Raw genomic sequence first — 21,828 nt, 5'->3', positions numbered from 1 at the left:
AGAAAATATGGCTACAAGAAATGTCTGAAATTTTACTGCCTATGTTTTCTTCTAGGATTTTTAACATTTTGAGTCTTATATTTAAATCTTTAATCCATTTTGAGTTTATTCTTGTATATGGTGTAAGAAGGTGGTCTAGTTTAATTTTTCACACATATCTCTCCAATTTTCCCAGCATCATTTATTGCATAGACTGTCATTACCCCCTTGTATGTTCTTGCCTCCTTTGTCAAATATTAATTGACCATAAAAGAATGGGTTTATTTCTGAGCTTTCTATTCTGTTCCATTTATCTATGTGCTTTATGTCAGCACCATGCTATTTTTTATTACTATGGTCTTGTAATACAGTCTGATACCAGGTAGCATGATTCCTCCTACTTTGTTCTTTCTCAAGATTGCTGAGACTATTCAGGATATTTTGTGGTTCCCTATAAACTTTTGGAATATTTATTCTAGTTCTGTGAAATATGCTATTGGCATTTCAATAGGAATTGTGTAGATTATATTGATTGCTTTGGGCAGCATGAACATTTCAATGATGTTAATTTTTCCTATTCATGAACACAGTATATGCTTCTACTTATTTATATCTTCTTCAACTTCTTTTTTCAGTGTCTTATAATTTTTCAAGTACAGGTATTTTACTTCCTCAGTTAAATTTATTGCTAAGTATTTTATATTATTTTTGATGCAATTGTAAATAGAATTGTTTTTTAAGTTTCTTTCTCTGGTAGTTCACTATTGGTGTGTAAAAATGCAACACATTCCTGGATATTTATTTTGTATCCTGCTACTTTACTGAATTCATTTATTAGTTTCAGTAGTTTTTCGTGGAATGTTTAATTTTCTCTATATACAGGATCATGTTATCTGCAAATAATGACAGTTTGACTCCTTTTTTAAAAGGTACATGAACTTTAAAAATATTTTATTTATTTATTTTTAGAGAGAAGAGGAGAGAGAAAGAGAGGGAGAGAAACATTGATGTGAGAGAGAAACATTGATTGGTTGCCTCTCCCATGGTGCCTGGCCAGGGGATGGAACCCACAACTCAGGCATGTGCCCTGACTGGGAATCAAATTGGTGACCTTTCTCTTTGCAGGATGACACCCAGCCCACTGAGCCACACTGGTCAGGGCAATAGTTTCACTCCTTCTTTTCCAGTCTGGATGCCTTTTACTTCTTATTGTCTGATTGCTCTGGGTAGGTCTTTCAGTGCTATTTTTTTTTTTTTTGCATTTTAAAAATTTTGTTGTTGTTCAAGTACAGTTGTCTGCATTTCCCCCCACCCCAGCTATTTTGAATAAGAGTCGTGAAAGTGAACATCCCTGTCTTACTCCTGATCTTAAGGGAAATAATTTAATGTTTGCCCATTGAATATTATATTGGCAGTTGATTTGTCATATATGAACACCATTTTTACTTGAAATTTTACTTGTTAATTACATGGGTATTTGGCAGAGTTTTTAAATAAATAAAGTGAGCTTGTCACTTCAAGGAAAAAATAGAGAGTATTTGTTGTCAATGTTAAAATTATTCAGAGTGCAAGGATAGACCAATGGATTTGATTGTAACAGAGTAAAAAGTTCATTGTGATGATTTCATATCTCAATATACCCTGAAATAAAACTTGTCAAATTTTAGTGTGGTATCAAATAAGAATATCTACAGATATCTGAAAATGCTATTAAAATACTCCTCAGCATAATGTTCTCTAGATACATCCATAATGTTGGAAAGGGTAAAATTTTCCTTTTTATGACCAAACAGTATTCCATTGTGTAAATGTCCCATAGTTGTTTCATCCATTTATCTATGGATGGACACTTAGGCTGCTTCCATATCTTGGCAACTGTAAATAATGTTGCAATGAACACAGGAGTGATCATGTTCTTCCAATTTAGTTGGGTTGCTTCAGATATATTATGCTAAGTGAAATAAACCAGTCAGAGAAAGACAAATACCATATGATTTCACTCATATGTGGAATATAATGAACAAACTGAACTAACAAGTAAAGTGGGGACAGACTCATAGATGGTGAGCAGGAAAACAGCTGTTGGAGGGTGGAGATTATGGGATGGAGGGATAGAGCAAAAATGAAAAAGGACTCATGCATGTGACAATAGTGTGGTGATTGCTGGGGGGAGGGGTGTATAAGGGGACTAAAAAGTAATGTAAAAATACCATTAAGATTAAATAAAAAATATGAGTTCAGCCCTAAAAATAAATAGATAAAATAAAATATTTCTTAGTTTTCCAACTACACATCAGTGTTAGGCCATATTTTCTTCATATACTTCAACCAAACAATATGTGGTAACATATTAAATACAGACATATGAAAATCTGTCTTTTATTAAGCCAGATATTAAAGATACATGAAAAACTGTAAAGAAAGGCCAATCTGATCAATATTTTGTTTTTCAAAGTATAATTTAAAAAAACAATTGTATACATTTACATGTCATCAGTTTATTATTAAAATAATTATTTACATTTTAAAATCAGTTTTAATTTCTAACATGGTAAATATAAATAGATAAGCATAAAGTTTTCCTCAGCTTATATAAGCAAAAGTTCTTTAACGTCCTCACTAATTTTAAAGAATGTTAAGGCTTCCTAAAGACCAAAAAGTTTGATAACTACTGCTCTAAGAGGAATGCTTCAGAAAGTGAAACCCAAGGACTTCTGTTTTTTTTGAAGAGTAGTAATATTTATAGAATGTCTGTTTTCTACACATTTTTCTGGGATAAATTAATCTATTAATATCTTTGAAATTAATAAATTATTCTCAAACTGTCATCAAACTGTAATTCTCAAACAGTGAAATTATTTTAATATATTTTGTATTTATAAGTATTTTTAACTTTGATCTAAACCACTGGTGAGAATTCCAATTTATCAAAGAATCCTGGAGTTGGAAGAGGCCTAGAAATCACCAAGTCCAGTGATTGTTAATCATTGTCTATAGACCTGCATTCAAAATACTTCAGAAACCTGGGTTTATGATCTTTGAGTCTTACTCCTGGGGATTTTGATTCAGTAGATAGTGGTGGGATAGGAGTAGGGGGCAGAAAGCTGTATTTTACAAAAGTACCCCCAAATTATCTGGATGCTTTGTCAGGTTTGAAATTAATAATCTTGTCCGACACTGGTATTTCCTGTGTAATATTTGGAAAACTGGCCATGGGGTCAAATTAAGCCTAGCACCTGTTTTTGTAAATACAATTGATATATAGTAATGCCTATTTGTTTATGCATATTCTATCAATGATTCTGCACCACAACAGGTGAGTTGAGTCATTACTACAGAGACTGTATGGACCACAAACCATACAATATTGAGTATTTGGCCCTTTAAAGAAAAAAAAAAGTGCTGACCTCAGTGCTAGAAGAAAAAAACAGTAAACTTAGAAGTTATAAATATTTTTTATTGGGTAGGTAATAGCAGAATTCAGACTAGAAATCAGATCCCCTAATATTTGATCCTGTGACTTAACTATCTCATGGTTTCTTTAAAAGAAAAAAGCATGTTAAAGAAAATTATTTGTGCTGATGCTAAATTTACAACATAATTTTAAATAGTACATTTATTTATTTATTTATTATATTTTTATTGAATTTATTGGGGTGACATTGGTTAATAAAATTATATAGGTTTCAAGTGTACAGTTCTATAATACATCATTTGTATATTGTAAATAAGCCAGTCAGAGAAACACAAGTACCATATGATTCAACTCATATGTGGAATCTAATGAACAAAATAAACTAATAAAATAAAAACAGACATAGATAAGAGAACAGGCTGACAGCTCTCAGAGGGAAGTGGAATTGTGGGGCAGGGGAAACTGGTGGTGGGAAAATGGAGACAATTGTGCCTGAAAAATAAAATAAAATTAAAAAAAAGACAGAGGAAGATGGCAGTGAGGTAGGCAGGAGTGGGGACCACTTTCCCCTGAGCACAGGTATAACACCTAGTCGATGTGAAGAACAGAGTGAACAGCCAATGGTATCTGAGCATATATGAAGGCTGGAGGCCAACATTGTAGAGCACATTGAAAAACAGACAGTAAGGAGATTGCTTTGGGAAGGTAAGCTCCCTAGGATTAGCATGGCCCGGTGTCTGCCATGGGATCCTCAGAGGAGAGCCAAATCAACACTTCCTCTCCTGCCAAACAGGGAGGACAGAGCAGCACCAGGATGGACCTCAATACTTTAAGTCGCTGGAGGGAATAAAGATGAAGTGGGAGACACACAGGGGCAGTGTTCACCCATTGGGACTGTGGACGCCAGCTGGGTCATTACCAGAGAAATTGGGGAGTCAGGTGAGGCCTTGGAGAAGGGAGAAGAGTTGGGCCATTATGGACCCTGACCTGGATAGTCTCTGGTCTGGTTAGAAAGTTGGGCTGTGTGAGAAGCCAGGCGTTTTTTAAGAGCAGCGGGCTTAAACAGGAGGATTTTATTCAAAAAAAGGCTCTTAGTCACTGTTTAAGGAACTCAGATGCGAGGCTGCCTCTACCACCACTGCCATCCTGGTCACCTCCCACTGCTGCCCTCCCCACTGCAGTGCTGCTAGCTCCATACGAGGAAGGAGGAGGCGCCCTGCAGAGGAGAGTAGCAGAGCTCAGGGAGTTAGCAGTCCCCAGAAAGACTTAACTCAGTGGGGGAGCTGAACCACCCTGAAGAGATTTCGAGAGTGCCCAGCACCTAGGACATCAAAGAGGGTGAAGGCAGTGTGTGAGTTGCCCCTAATTAGTACACCTCAAAGATGACACAACTGGTGGATTAAAGGCACCAGCCTGATACAGATGGACAGTGAGGGCATGGCAGCACACAGAGGACCTGGGCTGGAGGCTGGGCAACTGTGAATATTGCAGCTCAGACCTGGCCCCCATCCTCACAAAACCATAGAAAGGGAGAAAAGCGAAGCCCAACCCCCTTCATCCTGCAGCATCCATCCAGGAACACCAGCAGAACTCACCTGACTTGTTTAAAGTCAGCAGGAGGCTTTCCCCACTCCCCCAAGTGAGACAATAAGACCTGGAACTGTGAAAGGACCAGAATCAGACCCAAAGAGGGCACACAAGGCTAACCCAAACAACTGAGAAACAGACAAATTTCACTTTGCTATTCCACAGAACTTGCATGTTATGGTTTATTTGTATTATTATTATTTTTTTCATTATTTTTACTTCTTTTATTTTATTAGTATTTTAAAATTTCTTGCTGTTTAATTTTCTCTGTTTTATTTGTCTGTTTAATTGTATTTGACTGGTTTTTCTTGTTCTCTCTTTCATAGTGTATTTTAATTTTCTTCTTTATTTCACTTGTGTTATAATAGCACACTATTATAGGTCACGTACTTCCTATTCTTGTTATTCAGATCATATAGTTCTTGTCATATTATTGTTTTTCCATATAATTGTAGATACTACACAGCACACCTCCCAGATCTTAGCCCATTTCACTATCTTCCAGAGCTTTATTACAGTTGTGGTTAACTCTATTCTCTTGCACATTATGCCTATTTTCTATCCTTTACTCTCACTATGTCTCATCATCTGACCTCTCACAAGTGCTGTGTTTTCTGGACTCAGCTCACAATCCTTCCCCCACTAGCAAGAGTCTTATCCCTTTTTCACTTTTACAAAAAGTGGCTATTTGGGTGAAATATTACAGTTAATGCTATATTAATCCAAAGGATCTCCTATCTCTTCTCTACATGTTGGTACTTTAAAAAAGGCAAAAGATTTATACGATCTGAAGAGAAACCAGAGTATACATGTTGGTACTTTAAATCCCACAGAATACTCTTGGGCTGTCTTAATCCATTTTGCCTTCCCCCTGCAACTGATCACATACAAGAGTAGGTGGGAGCTGTGAGCACCAATATACCCGCTGGAAGATAGAACCCACCAATGAAGGAACCACCAACAGATAATAAAGGAAGTTGGCAGAAGAGTGAGTGGAAGCCACATTAAGCTCCTCTCAGGACCAATCTGGAATTACAACTAAACTGGAGAAATTGCCAAGAAAAAACAACTGAACAATAGTAAGAGAGAAGCCTTTAAACCTCGCACACACAGAAGAACCAGCTTCAGCACAACTGGTCTCCACATGCACAATAGCATAGAAGATGGAGTGGGTAGAATGACTGTCAGTCAACTAGCTGGAGGAAAGGACCCACCAAAGAAAGACCCCAAAACAATCAAAACCTAAATACATCCAGAGAGCCAACATAAATGACATACCAAGAGCAGCAAGATCAGGAGATCAAGGAGACTGCACTTCTGAATCTTACAGGTCTCCTGCCATAGAAGTTCACACCACAGACTCAGGGAGTCAGAAGAGATCAATTCAAGAAGCAGAGGATAACAAGAAGAGTCTCACAAACAATGGGAAGACAAAGAAAAAAAAAACCCAAGTGAAAGGAAAGGAGGAAGCCTCAGAAAGAATGCTAACTGAAATAGAGGCAAGTCAACAATCAGATACTGAGTTCAAAGCAATGGTTATCAGGAAGCTCAATAAGCTCACTGAGAATTACCAAACACTATAGGAAAATTATGATGAACTCATTGCAAACTATATCAACATGAAAAAGGAAATAGAAACTATCAACAAGAGCCAAGAGGAAATGAATAATACAATTTCTGAATTGAAGAACACAGTAGAAGGAGTCAAAAGCAGGCTGGATGAACCAGAGGATTGAATCAGCGAGCTGGAGTATAAGGTAGAAAACAACTCCCAAAACGAGCAAGAAAAGGGAAAAAAAGACTCAGAAAGAACAAAGAGGTGTTAAGGGAACTGCAGGACAACATGAAATGTAATAATATCTGTACGATAGGGGTACCAGAAGGAGAAGAAGAGCAAGAGATAGAAAACCTGTTTGAAAAAGTAATGATGGAAAATTTCCCTAATCTGAGGAGAGAAAAAGTCACACAAATCCAGGAAACACAGAGGGTCCAAATCAAGAGGAACACAAAGAGGCCCACTTCAAGACGCATCATAATTAAAATAGCAAAATTCCAAGACAAAGAGAGAATCTTAAAGGCGGCAAGGGAGAAACAGGAAATAACATACAAGGGAACCTTGATAGGCCAGCAACTGACTTCTCAATGTGAACTCTGGAAGGCAGAAGGGATTGGCGAGAAATATTACAAGTAACGAAAAGCAAAGGCCTGGAACCAAGACTACTCTATCTAGTAAGGCTCTCAATTAAAATGGAAGGTGAAATAAGGAGTTTCCCAGACAAAAAAAAGGCTGAAAGAATACACCTCCACCAAACCAGCACTGCAAGATATGCTAAAGGGACTGCTTTAAGAAAAGGAAGAAAAACATTTTAGAGAGAGGAACGCAGGTACGAAGGGAGTAAAATGGCAATGAATTAGTACCCATTAATAATAACCTTAAATGTACATGGATTAAATGCTCCAATCAAAAGACATGGGATAGCTGAATGGATAAGAAGTCATGACCCACATATACGCTGCCTAAAATAAACCTACCTCAGAACAAAAGGCCTACACAGATGGAAAGTGAAGGTTTGGAAAAAAAATTCAAATCAAGTGGACAGGAAAAAAGTCAAGGCAGCAATACTCATGTGAGACACCATTGACTTCAAAGCAAGGGCCATAAAAACAGACCCAGAAAGACACTACATAATACTCAAGGGAAGAATCCATCAAGAAGACATAAAAATTATAAAAATAAATGCACCCAATATAGGAGCACCCACATATATAAGGTAAATCTTGGAGGACTTCAAGAAAGATATTGACAGCAACACAATTATAGGAGGGGATTTTAACACCCCACTGTCAAAAATGGATAGATCTTCCAAAGAAAATATCAACAAAGATTTTGCTGCATTGAACAATGTCCAAGATCAAATGGACTTAACTGATATATATAGACCCTTTCATCCCAAGGAAGCACAATAACAATGCACATGGAACATTCTCAAAGATAGACCACATCATAGGACACAAAACAAGCCTCAGCAAATTTGAAATTTGAAATCATATCAAGCATATTCTCTGACCATAAGGGACTGAAACTAGAAACCAACCTCAAGGAAAAAACTCAAAAACACTCAAACTCGTGGAGATTGAATAGCATGCTACTAAACAATGAAAGAGTCAAGAATGAGATCAAGGAAGAAATCAAATACTTTCTGGAAATAAATGAAAATGAACTCACAACAATCCAAAACTTATGGGACACAGTGAAGGCAGTACTGAGAGGGAAGTTCATAGAGATAAAAGCTTATCTAAAAAAGATAGAAACATTTCAAATAAACAACTTAACCCCACACCTACAAGAACTGGAGAAACAACATCAAAGACAGAACAGAACAAATGGAAGGAAGGAAATAACCCAGTATGGAGCAGAATTAAATGACATAGAGACTAAAAGCACAATTCTAAGGATCAATAATTCGAAGAGCTATTTTTTTTAAAGATAAACAAAATTGACAAACCTTTAAGCAGACTCATGAAGAAAAAAGGGAGAGGGCCCAGATAAACACAATCAGAAATGAAAGTGGAGAGGTTACAACTGACACCACAGAAATACAAAGGATTGTAAGAAATTACTACAAAGAAATGTATGCCAAGAAATTTGAAAACCTGGGTGAAATGGACACATTTCTAGAAAAATATAATCTTCCAAAACTGAATGAAAAAGTAGAAAGGCTGAATACATCAGTAATAGGTGATGAAATTGAAGCAGTAATCAAAAAACTCCCAGCACACAAAAGCCCTGGACCAGGTGGTTTCACAGGAGAATTATACAAAGCATTTGAGGAAGAGCTAACCCCTATCTTTCACAGACTATTCCAAAAAATCCAAGAAGACCGGAGACTTCCAAACTCTTTTTAGAAGCCAACATCATCCTAATCCCAAAACCAGACAAAGAAACAACAAAGAAAGAAAACTTCAGGCCAAGCCAATATTGCTCATAAACATAGACACAAAAATCCTGAATAAATTAATCCTGAACAATGTATTGCTGACAAACTACATCCAGCAATACATTGAAAACATAATACACTATGATCAAGTGGGATTCATCCCAGGGATGCAAGCATGGTACCATATACACAAATTAATAAATGTTATACACCACATAAATAACAGGAAAAACAAAATCCACATGATAATATCAATAGATGATGGAAAAGCATTTGACGAAGTACAACACCCATTTATGATAAAAACACTCAGCTAAGTGGGAATAGAGGGAGTATTCCTCAACCTAATAAAGGCCATGTACAATCAATATCATACTCAATGTTCAAAAACTAAAACCTTTCCCACAAAGAGAAGGAAAAAGACAAAGATGTCTGCTTTCACCACTTCTATTCAACATAGTACTGGAAGTCCTAGCCATAGTGATAAAACAAGGAAAAGAAATAATAGTCATCCAAATTGGAAAGGCAGAAACAAAAACGTCATTGTTTGCAGATGACATGAGTGTACACAGAAAATCCTATAGACTCCACCAAAAAACTACACAACCTAATAAGTGAATTTGGCAAAACTGTAGGATACAAAGTCAACATTCAGAAATCAAAGGCATTCCTGTACACCAACAACGAAACTGCAGAAACAGAAATCAGGAACAAAATCCCATTTGATATAGCAACAAGAAAAATAAAGTACCTAGGAATCAACCTAACCAAGGAGGTAAAAGACCTGTACTGAGAAAACTACACAACACTGAAGAAAGAAATTAAGGAAGACACAAACAAATGGAAGCATGTCCCATGCTCATGGATTGGAAGAATTAACATCACCAAAATGGCCATACTACCCAAAGCAATCTATAGATTCAATGCAATCCCTATTAAAATAACAATGACATATTTCACAGATATAGAACAAACATATAAAAAATTATGTGATACCAAAAATGACCACGAGTAGCTGCAGCAATTTTGAGAAAGAAGAACAAAGCAGGAGGGATCACAATATCAGATATCAAACTGTATTACGAGGGCACTTTAATCAAAGCAACCTGGTACTGGCATAAGAATACACACATAGACCAATGGAACAGAATAGAGAGCCCAGAAATAAACTCAAGTCTCTATGGACAATTAATATTTGACAAAGTTGGTGGAAGCATAAAATGGAGTAAAAATTACCTCTTCAACAAATGGTGTTTTGAGATCTGGGCAGCTACATGCAAAAAAATGAAACTTGATCACTAACTTGCACCAAACACAAAAATAAATTCAAGGTGGGTAAAAGACTTAAATATAAGTCATGACCTCATAAAGGTTGTAGAGGAAATCATAGTCAGGACAATCTCAGAGATTGAATGCAGCAATATTTTCACCAATATATTCCCTAGAGCAAGGGACATAAAGGAAAGAATAAACAAATGGGACCTCATCAAAATAAAAAGCTTCTGCATGGCTAAAGAAAACAGCATTAAAATGAAAAGATAAACAACCATATGGGAAAAGGTATTTGCCATTGATACCTCAGACAAGGGTCTGATCTCCAAAATATATAAAGAACTCACATGATTCCACACCAAGAAGACAAACAATCCAATTAAAAAATGGGCAAAGGACTTGAACAGACACTTCTCCAAGGAGGACATACAGAGGGCCCAGAGACACATGAAAAGATGCTTAGCATCACTAGCCATCAGAGAAATGCAAATTGAAACTACAATGAGATACCACTTCACACCAGTCAGAATGGACATCATAAATAAATCAACAAACAGCAAGTGCTGGAGAATTTGTGGAGAAAAGAGAACCCTAGTGCATTGTTGGTGGGAATTCAAACTGGGGTTGCCATCGTGAAAACAGTATGGAAATTCCTCAGAAAACTAAAAGTGGAACTGCCTTTTAATCTGGCAATTCCACTGCTGAGATCATACCTTAAGAACCCTGAAACACCAATCCATGAGAACCTGTGCACCCCAGTGTTCATAGCAGCACAATTTACAATAGCTGTGTGTTGGAAGCAACCTAAGTGCCCATCAGCAAACGAATGGATCAAAAAAACTATGGTACATTTACACCATGGAATACTTCGCAGCAGAAAGATAAAAGGAGCTTCTACCCTTCACAACAGCATGCATGGAACTGGAGAGCATTATTGTAAGTGAAATAAGCCAGATGGTGAAAGACAAATAGCATATGATCTCACCTATAAGTGGAACCTCATCAAGTCAGCAAACAAACAAACAAGTCAGCAAAATAGAACCAGAGCCAGTGAAATTAAGAACAAACTGACAGTAACCAGAGGGGAAGTGGGAGGGGATAATGGGGGCATAAGGAGGAAGGGTTTTCAGGAATAACTATAAAGGACACATGTGCAAAACCAAAGAATGTGGGTTCAGGGGAGGGAGGTGGGAATGGCTTGGGTGCAGGGGAGTGGTGGGGGGAAAATGGGGACAACTCTACTTGATAAATACTAAAAGAAAAAGAGCTTTAAACAATAAAAAAAATTACTAGTGAGATTATGTGTTGGTATAGTCAATCTGGAAAGCAATTTACCAATGTTAAAAATAAACAGCAAAACCTTCAAAATGTTCATACACAATACAAATTGCTCTTAAATCTATGAAAAGATGCTTAAACTAACATACTACAGAAATAAAAATTAAAAGTATTGTGAAATAGCATTCTCACCTATCATTTGAAAAAAAATCCCAAAATTTGGGGAGTAGAAAACAATGCTATCCCTATAGTGGGCAATTTGGTAATATCTGTCAAAGTTCAAATACATATATACCCTTTCACCTAGAAATCCAAAGTCCAGATGTTTATCCTATACCTTTACCTGTATGAATTTAAGTATAGCACTGTTCTTCACTTATTCACTATGACACTGTTTGTAATGATACAAAACCGAAAATAACCCAAATGCCCATGTATACATACTTTATGTAACTATAGCAATAAAAATGTAAAAGAAGATCTACACATAGCATTATAATGGAACGACATGCAGGAAATAACAAGAACAAAAAAACAGGAAGACAGGTATGTTACAGAATGCTACCTTCTATAAGAAAGAGGAGAAAATAATAATATATAATTACTTTTGCTGAAATTTGGATTAAAAAATACCCCTGTAAGATATGAAGTGAAGGGAACTGAGACAGTAAAACATCCCCATGTATGTATATGTACTTGTGTGTGGTTTTTATTTTTGAACCATATAAATGTATTAGCTATTCAAATCATAGATTTTAAAGAATAATATTAAATACTGTAGAATCATTTTAAGGATTAAATGAGTTGGTAAATGAACCTGATTTAAAATATGTAGCACAGTGCTTTACATACAGTGGGGCTGCTATATCTTGTTGCTGGTGTTTTTAAATGTCATCTAAATGGTATGATAATATAACCAAATAAAATAACAAATAAGAAAACAGAGAAAGAGAGAAAAAGTTGAAGTGATTAAGCAAAAAACAAAATGAAATAAAAATAACAACAAACAATTAAAAAACCTCTTGTAGTGCATTCCAATTATAGTTTGATTTGGAACAATTAGGTTTGAAGCCAACATTTCCCACAAGAAACTTGTAATGGTGAGGCAAATGTGCAAAAAAATCTTTTCCTTCCAACCCTTATTCCTGGTGGATCATGGTGCAATTTTTCTTTTCAACTGCCAATTTAAAGAATGGTCAAACAATAATAATTGCTGCCATGTATTTTCTGCTATTGTATTGCAAGTACTAGGAACTTTGTATATATAAGCACAACAATTTTCTAATTTTCTCCTGAATTTCTTCTCTCCTCAAATGGCTTCAAAAACAATTTTGCATTTTTATCTATCATATATGGTGGGCATCCCCTACAAGATTTAATTTGAAGAAAATTTCTAAGACTAAAAAGAGACACTTGCAAATAACTGCATGATCTCACTTACTGCTTATAACTTCCCCATGAAGTTAGTGTTATGTTCATTTTACAGATAAGGAAATTGTCAGCAGTGACCCTGAGTCTCAGACAAAAGACAGAATTTTAAATCAGTTTGCTAGACTCTAAAGGCTGTTGGTATCTTACTCATCTCAAAATAAGATGTGTAAAAAAATGAAAAACTTTACATTGATAGCTCATTATCAAATTTACAAGTCTTTTTGTGGATGTATCTAACCAAGGTAATTTTGATTCAATTTTCCTATTGGTCACTATGCATTTGTTTCTCTAAGTGAGACAGGAGATTAGGTCTCAGGCCCTATTTGTCTGAGAAAAAAAGCAATTGTGGTATGATTATTCAGTTTGGTAAATTACATTTATAAAGGCAATTTAATCTGGTCTCAACATTTCTCAAAGCCAAGATTCTGTTTTGAGGTGTGGCCAGGTAACAGCCAGTTGAACTTGTCTGGTGTGAGGAGTTTCTACTTGTTGGAAAGCCCATTTCAATTCTTTTATTTTTGCTTTGTCTTTTAAAGAACTAGACCACACCTCTCATCTAGATCATCTCCTTAAATCTGTACTTTATTTTGAACCCATATTTATTTCTGTTCCATAAAGATTCTGGACTCTTGGTCACAAAGGGAAGAAAACAAAAATGTATATGACTCCCTGAAAATTCAGTCTTAGTACTTGGAAAACAGCACATTTATATATAAGAAGGAGCCACTGATCACAGTGTAAATTTGTGTAGCACAATGGAATGAGGATGATCTTTGGAACTTGAGAAACATGGATCAAAATATTATGTTTACCTCTTATTAGTGATGTGATCTTGTAGCTATTTTTGCACTCTCTCAATTTTCTTATGTGTAAAATGGGGATAATCACATTTATAGCTCTTTCTCTAATATATATGTGTGTATATATATGTATATATCCACACTATGAGGTAGATATGATTTTATATATCTTTATGTATATATCTCATATAGAGTGGAAAATGCCAGAATGTGCTAAATCATGGTAACATTAATTGATTTATGTAAACATTAAAAACAATAGAAAGGTATCCAGTAAGTGCTCAATAAATATTACTTTTCTTATTGTTAGAACATAGAGGGTATTAAATAAACATGTGGGATTTAGCAAGGGCCTTTCTTGCTGTAACATTGGCAAATAGGATATCCTTCAGTGAAATCAGTAAGTTCTTATAGATTAAAACCAAAAATCACAATATTGTCATAAGGAAGTCCCTGTTCCTTTATTCAAGTTCTACAAATACAATTGTAGTGAATAGCATTTTATTCAGTGATTTAGGGAAAGCTTCTTAATTTTTTGAAAGAATGGAAAAAATAAGAAATTTAAAAAAGATTTAAATATTTCCACTGTTTGAATTTTTTTCTCTGTACATGATATCTGTTTTCTCACCTCAAGCATTTTTTTATTGTTATTCAATTACAGCTGAATGCCCTTTTGCCCCTTCCCTGCACCCCACCCCAGCTGAACCCACCACCCTCCCCCTTGGTTTTGTCCATGTGTCCTTATAGTAGTTCCTGTAATCCCCTCTTCCCACTGTCCCCACCCCACTCCCCCCTGACTATTGTTAGATTGTTTTTAACTTCAATGTCTCTGGTTATATTTTGTTTGCTTTTTTCTTCTATTGATTATGTTCCAGTTAAAGGTGAGATCATATGGTATTTGTCCCTCACTGCCTGGCTTATTTCACCTAGCATAATGCTCTCCAGTTCCATCCATGCTGTTGCAAAGGGTATAAGCTCCTTCTTTCTCTCTGCTGCATAGAATTCCATTGTTTAAATATACCATAGTTTTTGGATCCACTCGTTTGCTGATGGGCACTTAGGTTGTTAACAGTACTTGGCTATTGTAAATTGTGCTGCTATGAACATTGGGGTGCACAGGTTCTTTTGGATTGGTGTTTCAGGGTTCTTAGGGTATAATACCAGCAGGGGAATTGCTGGGTCAAAGGGCAGTTCCATTTTTAGTTTTCTGAGGAAATTCCATACTGTTTTCCACAGTGGCCTCACCAGTCTGCATTCCCACCAACAGTGCACTAGGGTTCCCTTTTCTCCGCATCCTCTCCAACATTTGTTTGTGGATTTGTTTATGTTGGCCACTCGACTGGTGTGAGAAGGTACCTCATTGTGGTTTTAATTTGCATCTCTCTGATGGCTAGTGATGCTGAGCATCTTTTCATATGTCTCTGGGCCCTCTGTATGTCTTCCTTGGAGAAGTGTCTGTTCAAGTCCTTTGCCCATTTTTTAATGGGTTGTTTGTCTTCCTGGAGTGGAGTCGTGTGAGTTCTTTATATATTTTGGAGATCAGGCCTTTGTCTGAGGTATCATTAGCAAATATGTTTTCCCATACTGTTGGTTCTCCTTGTAATTTGGTGTTGTTTTCTTTAGCCATGCAGAAGCTTTTTATGTTGATGAGGTCCCATTAGTTTATTCTTTCCTTTATGTCCCTTGCTTTAGGGGACATGTCTGTGAGGATGTTACTGCGTGGAATGTCTGTGATTTTCCTGCCAATGTTTTCCTCAAGGACTTTTGTGGTGTTACAACTTATATTTAAGTCTTATATCCATCTTGAGTTTATTTTCGTGTATGGCGTAAGTTGGTGATCGAGTTTCATTTTTTTGCATGTAGCTGTCCAGATCTCCCAACAGCATTTGTTGAAGAGGCTTTTTTTGCTCCATTTTATGCTCCTACCTCCTTTGTCAAATATTAATTGAACGTAAAGAGTTGAGTTTATTTCTGGGCTCTCTGTTCTGTTCCATTGGTCTATGTGCCTGTTTTTATGCCGGTACCAGGCTGTTTTGATTACCGTGGCCTTGTAATACAGTTTGATATCAGGTATTGTGATCCCTCCGGCTTTGTGCTTCTTTCTCAAAATTGCTGCAGTTATTCGGGGTTGTTTATGGTTCCATATAAATTTCTGAAATGTTTGTTTTATATCTGTGAAATATGTCATGGGTACTCTAATAGGGATTACATTGAATCTATCAATTGCTTTGGGTAGTATGGCCATTATGATGATGTTAATTCTTCCAATCCCTGAGCATGATACATGCTTCCATTTGTTTGTGTCTTCCTTAATTTCTTTCTTCCGTGTTGTGTATTTTTCTGAGGACAGGTCTTTTACCTCCTTGGTTACATTTATTCCTAGGTACTTTATTTTTCTTGTTGCTATATCAAATGGGATTTTTTTCCCTGATTTCTGTTTCTGCAGTTTCGTTGTTGGTGTACAGGAATGCCTTTGATTTCTGAGTATTGACTTTGTATCCAGCTGTTTTGCCAAATTCATTTATGAGGTCGAGTAGTTTTTGAGTAGAGTCTTTAGGGTTTTCCATGTACACTATCATGTCGTCTGCAAACAGTGACAGTTCCATTTCCTCCTTTCCAATTTGGATGCCTTTCATTGCTTTTTCTTGTCTGATTGCTGTGGCTAGGACTTCCAATACTATGTTGAATAGGAGTGGTGAGAGAGGGCATCCTTGTCTTGTTCCTGATCTTAGTGGGAAAGCTCTAAGTTTTTGTCCATTGAGTATGATGTTGGCTCTAGGTCTCTCATATATGGCCTTCATTATGTTGAGGAATGCTCCCTCTATTCCCACTTTGCTGAGTGTTTTTTATCATAAATGGGTGCTGTATCTTATCAAATGCTTTTTCGGCATCTATTGATATTATCATGTGGTTTTTGTCTTTGCTGTTGTTGATGTGATGTATTATGTTTCTTCATTTGTGAATATTGTACCATCCTTGCATCCCTGGGATGAATCCCACTTGGTCATGGTGTATGATCTTTTTAATGTATTGCTGGATGCGGTTTGCCAATATTTTGTTGAGAATTTTAGCATCTATGTTCATCAGCGATACTGAAGTTTTCTTTCTTCATTGTGTCTTTATCTGGTTTTGGGATTAGGATGATGTCGGCTTCATAAAAAGAGTTTGGGAATTTTCCATGAGTTTGGATTTTTTCGAATAGTCTGTGGAGGATAGGGGTTAGCTCTTCCTTAAATGCTTTGAAGAATTCTCCTGTGAAACCATCTCGTCCTTTTGTGTGTTAGGAGTTTTTTGATGACTGCTTCAACTTTGTCTGCTGTTATTGGTCTGTTCAGGTTGTCTGCTGCTTCATTCAGTTTTGGAAGATTATATTTTTCTACAAATGTGCCCATTTCACCTAGGTTTTTAAATTTCTTGGCATACAGTTCCTCATAGTAATTTCTTACAATCCTTTGGATTTCTATGGTATCAGTTGTCATCTCTCGTATTTCATTTCTAATTGTGTTTATGTGGACCCTCTCTCTTTTTTTCTTGATGAGCCTACTTAAAGGCTTGTCGATTTTGTTTATCTTTTCAAAGAACCAGCTCCTGGATTCATTGATCCTTAGAATTGTGCTTTTAGTCTCTATGTCATTTAACTCTGCTCTAATCTTGTTTATTTCCTTCCTTCTGCTTGCTCTGGGCTGTATTTGTTGTTGTTCCTCGAGTTCTTGTAGGCGTAGCGTTAGGTTGTTTGTTTGAAATGTTTCTATCTTTTTAAGGTAGGCCTGTATTGCTATGAACTTCCCTCACAGGACTGCCTTTGCTGTGTCCCATAGGTTTTGGGTTGTTGTGAGTTCATTTTCATTTGTTTCCAGAAAGTTTTTGATTTCTTCCCTAATCTCATTCGTGACCCATTCATTGTTTAATAGCATGCTATTCAGTCTCCATGATTTTGAGTGTTTTAGGTTTTTTCCTTTGGGGTTGGTTTCTAGTTTCAGTCCCTGGTGGTCAGGAAAAATGCTTGATATGATTTCAATTTTCTTGAATTTGTTGAGGCTTGCTTTGTGTCCTGTCATGTGGTCTATCTTTGAAAAAGTTCCATGGACACTTGAAAAGAATGTGTATTTTGCTTCTTTGGGATGAAAAGCTCTGTATATATCAGTTAAGTCCATTTCCTCTAGCGTATTGCTAAGTGACACAATATCCTTGTTGATATTTTGTTTGGAAGACCTGTCCATTTTTGATAGTGGGGTGTTAAAGTCCCCTACTATAATTGTGTTGCTGTCAATATCTTTCTTGAAGTCCTCCAAGGTTTTCTTTATGTATTTGGGTGCTGCTATGTTGGGTGCATATGTACTGTCAATGTTTATGTCTTCTTGGTGCATTCTTCCTTTGAGTATTATGAAGTGACCTTCTGGGTCTCTCTTTATGGCCCTTCTTTGGAAATCTATTTTGTCTGATATGAGTATTGCTACCCCTGCTTTTTTTTCCTGTCCGTTTGCTTAGAAAATTTGTTTCCAGCCCTTCACTTTCAGTCTGTGTAAGTCTTTTGTCCTGACATGGGTCTCTTGTAGGCAGCATATGTGTGGGTCATGTTTTCTTATCCATTCAGCTATTGTATGTCTTTTGATTGGAGCATTTAATCCATTTACGTTTAAGGTTATTATGGATAGGTAGTTATTCATTGTATTTTTTCCTACCTGTGTTTCTCTCTCTCTCTCTTTTCCTTCCTTTCCTTAAAGCAGTCCCTTTAGCATGTCTTCCAGAGGTGGTTTGGTGGAAGTGTATTCTTTTAGACTTCTTTTGTCTGGGAAACTCTTTATTTGGCTTTCTATCTTGATTGAGAGCCTTGCTGGGTAAAGTAGTCTTGGTTGAAGGCCTGTGGTTCTCATTACTTGGAATATTTTTTGCCATTCTCTTCTGGCTTGGAGCGTTTCCATTGAGAAGTCAGTTGCTAACCTTATTGGGGCTCCCTTGTATGTTACTTCCTTTTTCTCCCTTGCTGCCTTTAAGATCCTCTCTTTGTCTTGGAATTTTGCCATTTTAATGATGATATGTCTTGCAGTGGGCCTCTTTGGGTTCCTCTTGCTTGGGACTCTCTGTGATTCCTGGATTTGGGTGACTTTTTCTCTCATCAATTAGGGAAATTTTCCATCATTACTTTTTCAAACAGGTTTTCTATCCCTTGCTCTTCTTCTTCTCCTTCTGGTATTCCTATTATACGGATGTTGTTACGTTTCATGTTGTCCTGCATTTCCCTTAATCCCTCTTCATTCTTTCTGAGCCTCTTTTCCTTTTCTTGCTCTTTCTGGATGTTTTTTTTCTACTTTGTCCTCCAGCTTGCTGATCCGATCCTCTGCTTCATCAAGTCTGCTTTTCATTCCTTCTACTGTGTTCTTCAGTTCAGAAATTGTGTTCTTCATTTCCTCTTGGCCCTTGTTGATAGTTTCTATTTCCTTTTTCATGTTGATATAGTTTGCAGTGAGTTCATTGTTGTTTCCCTGTAGTTTCTGGTAGTTCTCTGTGAGCTGGGTGAGCCTCCTGATAACCATTGCTTTGAACTTAGTATGTGATAGTTGACTTGCCTCTTTTTCAGTTAGCATTCTTTCTGGGGCCTCCTCATTTCCTTTCATGTGGGGATTGTTTCTTTGTCTTCCCATTGTTTGTGAGACTCTTCTTGTTAGCATCTGCTTCTTAAATTGATGTATTCTGACTCCCTGGATTTATGGTATAAACTGCTATGGTAGAATGCCAATGGGATTCAGTGGTGCTGTCTCCTTAATCTCCTGTGCTCAGTGGTCTTGACCTGACGTTTATGGGTGAAACACGGTCTATCTCTGGTCTTTTCAGCACTCCAGGTTTTATTGTCTCACCTGTGGGAAAAGAGGAGGGGGGGCAAAAAAAAAAAAGAGGGGCATGAGGGAAAAAGGGAATAGAGAAGGAAAGGTAGGAAGTAAGAAGGAATAAAGAAAGATCGGAGGCAAGATAAGAAGGAATTTTAACAAGAGTTAAAACAAAAGAATAAATAAAAAAAGGCAGGAGGAAGGAATAAAAGAGGTAAAGGATGGAAGTAAGAAGGAATAAAAAATAGAAAGAAGGACAGAAAAGAAGAAGGAATTCAGGTGGAAAGGAGGAAAGAAAAAAAAAGTCTTCTACTAGCTTTAAACCAGTCAGGTTAGTTCTGCTGGTCCTCCTGTCTGTGGAAGGGCCGGGGGGGGGGGGGTGGGGGACGGTTGGAAGGATTGGTTTCACTTTTCTCCCTTCCTGAGCCACACTCTTCGCTGTTGTTCAGCCTTCAGTCTAGTTCCTCCGGGTCCTTCTCCTCCCCACTAGGCCTTTATTTCACCAGCTGTGCTGTCCTTGAGTTGCACCAATTAGGGGCAACTCACATTCCACCTTCTTGCTCTTTGCTGTCTTAGATGCTAGGGGCTCTCGGTGCTGCTATGGGGTAGTTCAGCCCCCTACTGGGTCAAGTCTTTTGGGGAATGCAGTCTCCCCTAACCCTGCAGCTCCTCTCTGCTGGGCATTCTGCCTTCCTCCTAGAGAGCCAGTGGGCCATGCAGGGATCTGTATGCAGGGGCTAAATAGAAGTTTTTCAGAACCCATGTTTTTGGCTGTGGTCACCTGCAGGCAGCCAGGCCATTGATCCGGTTGTGTGGCGGATCTCTGCTTTGGTCCTGGGTTGCCTGTAGATCCCCTGCTTTGGGTCTGTGCGTGGGGGCAGCCAGCCACTGATCTGGTTGTGCAACCACCCGAGGTTTCAGGTGTGGGCACCCAGCCGGGGTTTTAGGTGTGGGCACCCCCCGGGTGCTTTTTGTCTGTGTGCCCAGGCAGCCGGTCCGCTTATCAGGGCTCAGGCCCACCCTGGGTTTCAGGTGTGGGCCCCAGGCCACTGATTGGGGTACGTGCCCACTGGGGCTCTTTGTGTCTGGCGCCCAGACAGCCGGGCCGCTTATCAGGGCACACACTCACCCGGAGTTTCAGTTGTGGGCCCCGAGTCCGCTAATCTGGGTGTGCGCCAGCCTGGCTTCAGGTGAGCGCTGGGGCTGCTTTTCAGCATTCACAGTCCAGGGGCTGAGGGGGGAGGGGCATAAGAGCCTGCGGGTGCTGCTGAGAGTTCTCTAACTCACTGCTGAGTGCCTCTATTTTCTTTTCCTTTTTGAGAAATTCTTCCTATTCAAGCCCCCCTGGTCCAAACAAGCACCTGGCTGCTCACACAGTCCAGCCTGGCTCTCTCCCAAGAATCCTGCAGCAGACTCTGTGCCCCGGCCTGGGCTTCAGCCGCCCTGGTCCCCGTGCTGGTCCCAGGGACCTTATTGTTCTTAAGCACTCTTTTTACTGTCTGATCTTTCAATGTCCTCTATCTTTGGTCTCCGATCTTCATATATGCTGGAATAGTGTTCGCTGTTCGCTCTGTTCCTCAGATCAGCTAGGTATTTCACTGGTGTTGAGGGGAAGTGGACTCCCCTCCCACCTATCTCGCCACCATCTTCGCCACCTCCTCATCTCAAGCATTTTTATCCCCCTACTTCACCTTTCTTTTTTTGTATAGCCACTGTTAGTAATCAGAAAATGTGTGAAAGCATTTCACATTGAAAATAGTTCTTAACATCCTTGCTAGTATTTGCTATTTGTTGATTTATTGATGGTAACCATTCTCACTGGTGTGAGATGATATCTCATTGTGGTTTTAATTTACATTTCTCTAATGATTAATGATGTTGAGCATCTTTTCATATGTCTGTTGGTGACCTGTATGTCCTCTTTGGAGAATTGTCTATTCAGATCTTTTGCCCATTTTTTGATTGGGTTGTTTGGGTTTTATTTTTTGGTGTTGAGTTTTATAAGTTCTTTATAAATTTTGGATATGAACCCCTTAGCAGATGTATCAGCAAATATGTTCTCCCATTCTGTGGGAAATCTTTTTATTTTGTTGATGTTTTCTGTTGCTGTGCAAAAACTTTTTACTTTGATGTAGTCCCATTTGTTTATTTTTTCTTTTGTTTCCCTTGCCTAGAGAGATATATCTGATATAATATTGCTATAAGCAATGTCTGAGATTTTGCTGCCTGTGTTTTCTTCTAGGATTTTTATGGTTTTGGGTCTAATGTTTAAGTCTTTAATCCATTTTGAATTTATTCCTGTG

Source organism: Desmodus rotundus, chromosome X (genome assembly GCF_022682495.2).
Source record: "Desmodus rotundus isolate HL8 chromosome X, HLdesRot8A.1, whole genome shotgun sequence".
Taxonomy (NCBI): Eukaryota; Metazoa; Chordata; class Mammalia; order Chiroptera; family Phyllostomidae; genus Desmodus; species Desmodus rotundus.
Note: the sequence above shows the minus strand (reverse complement) of the source record.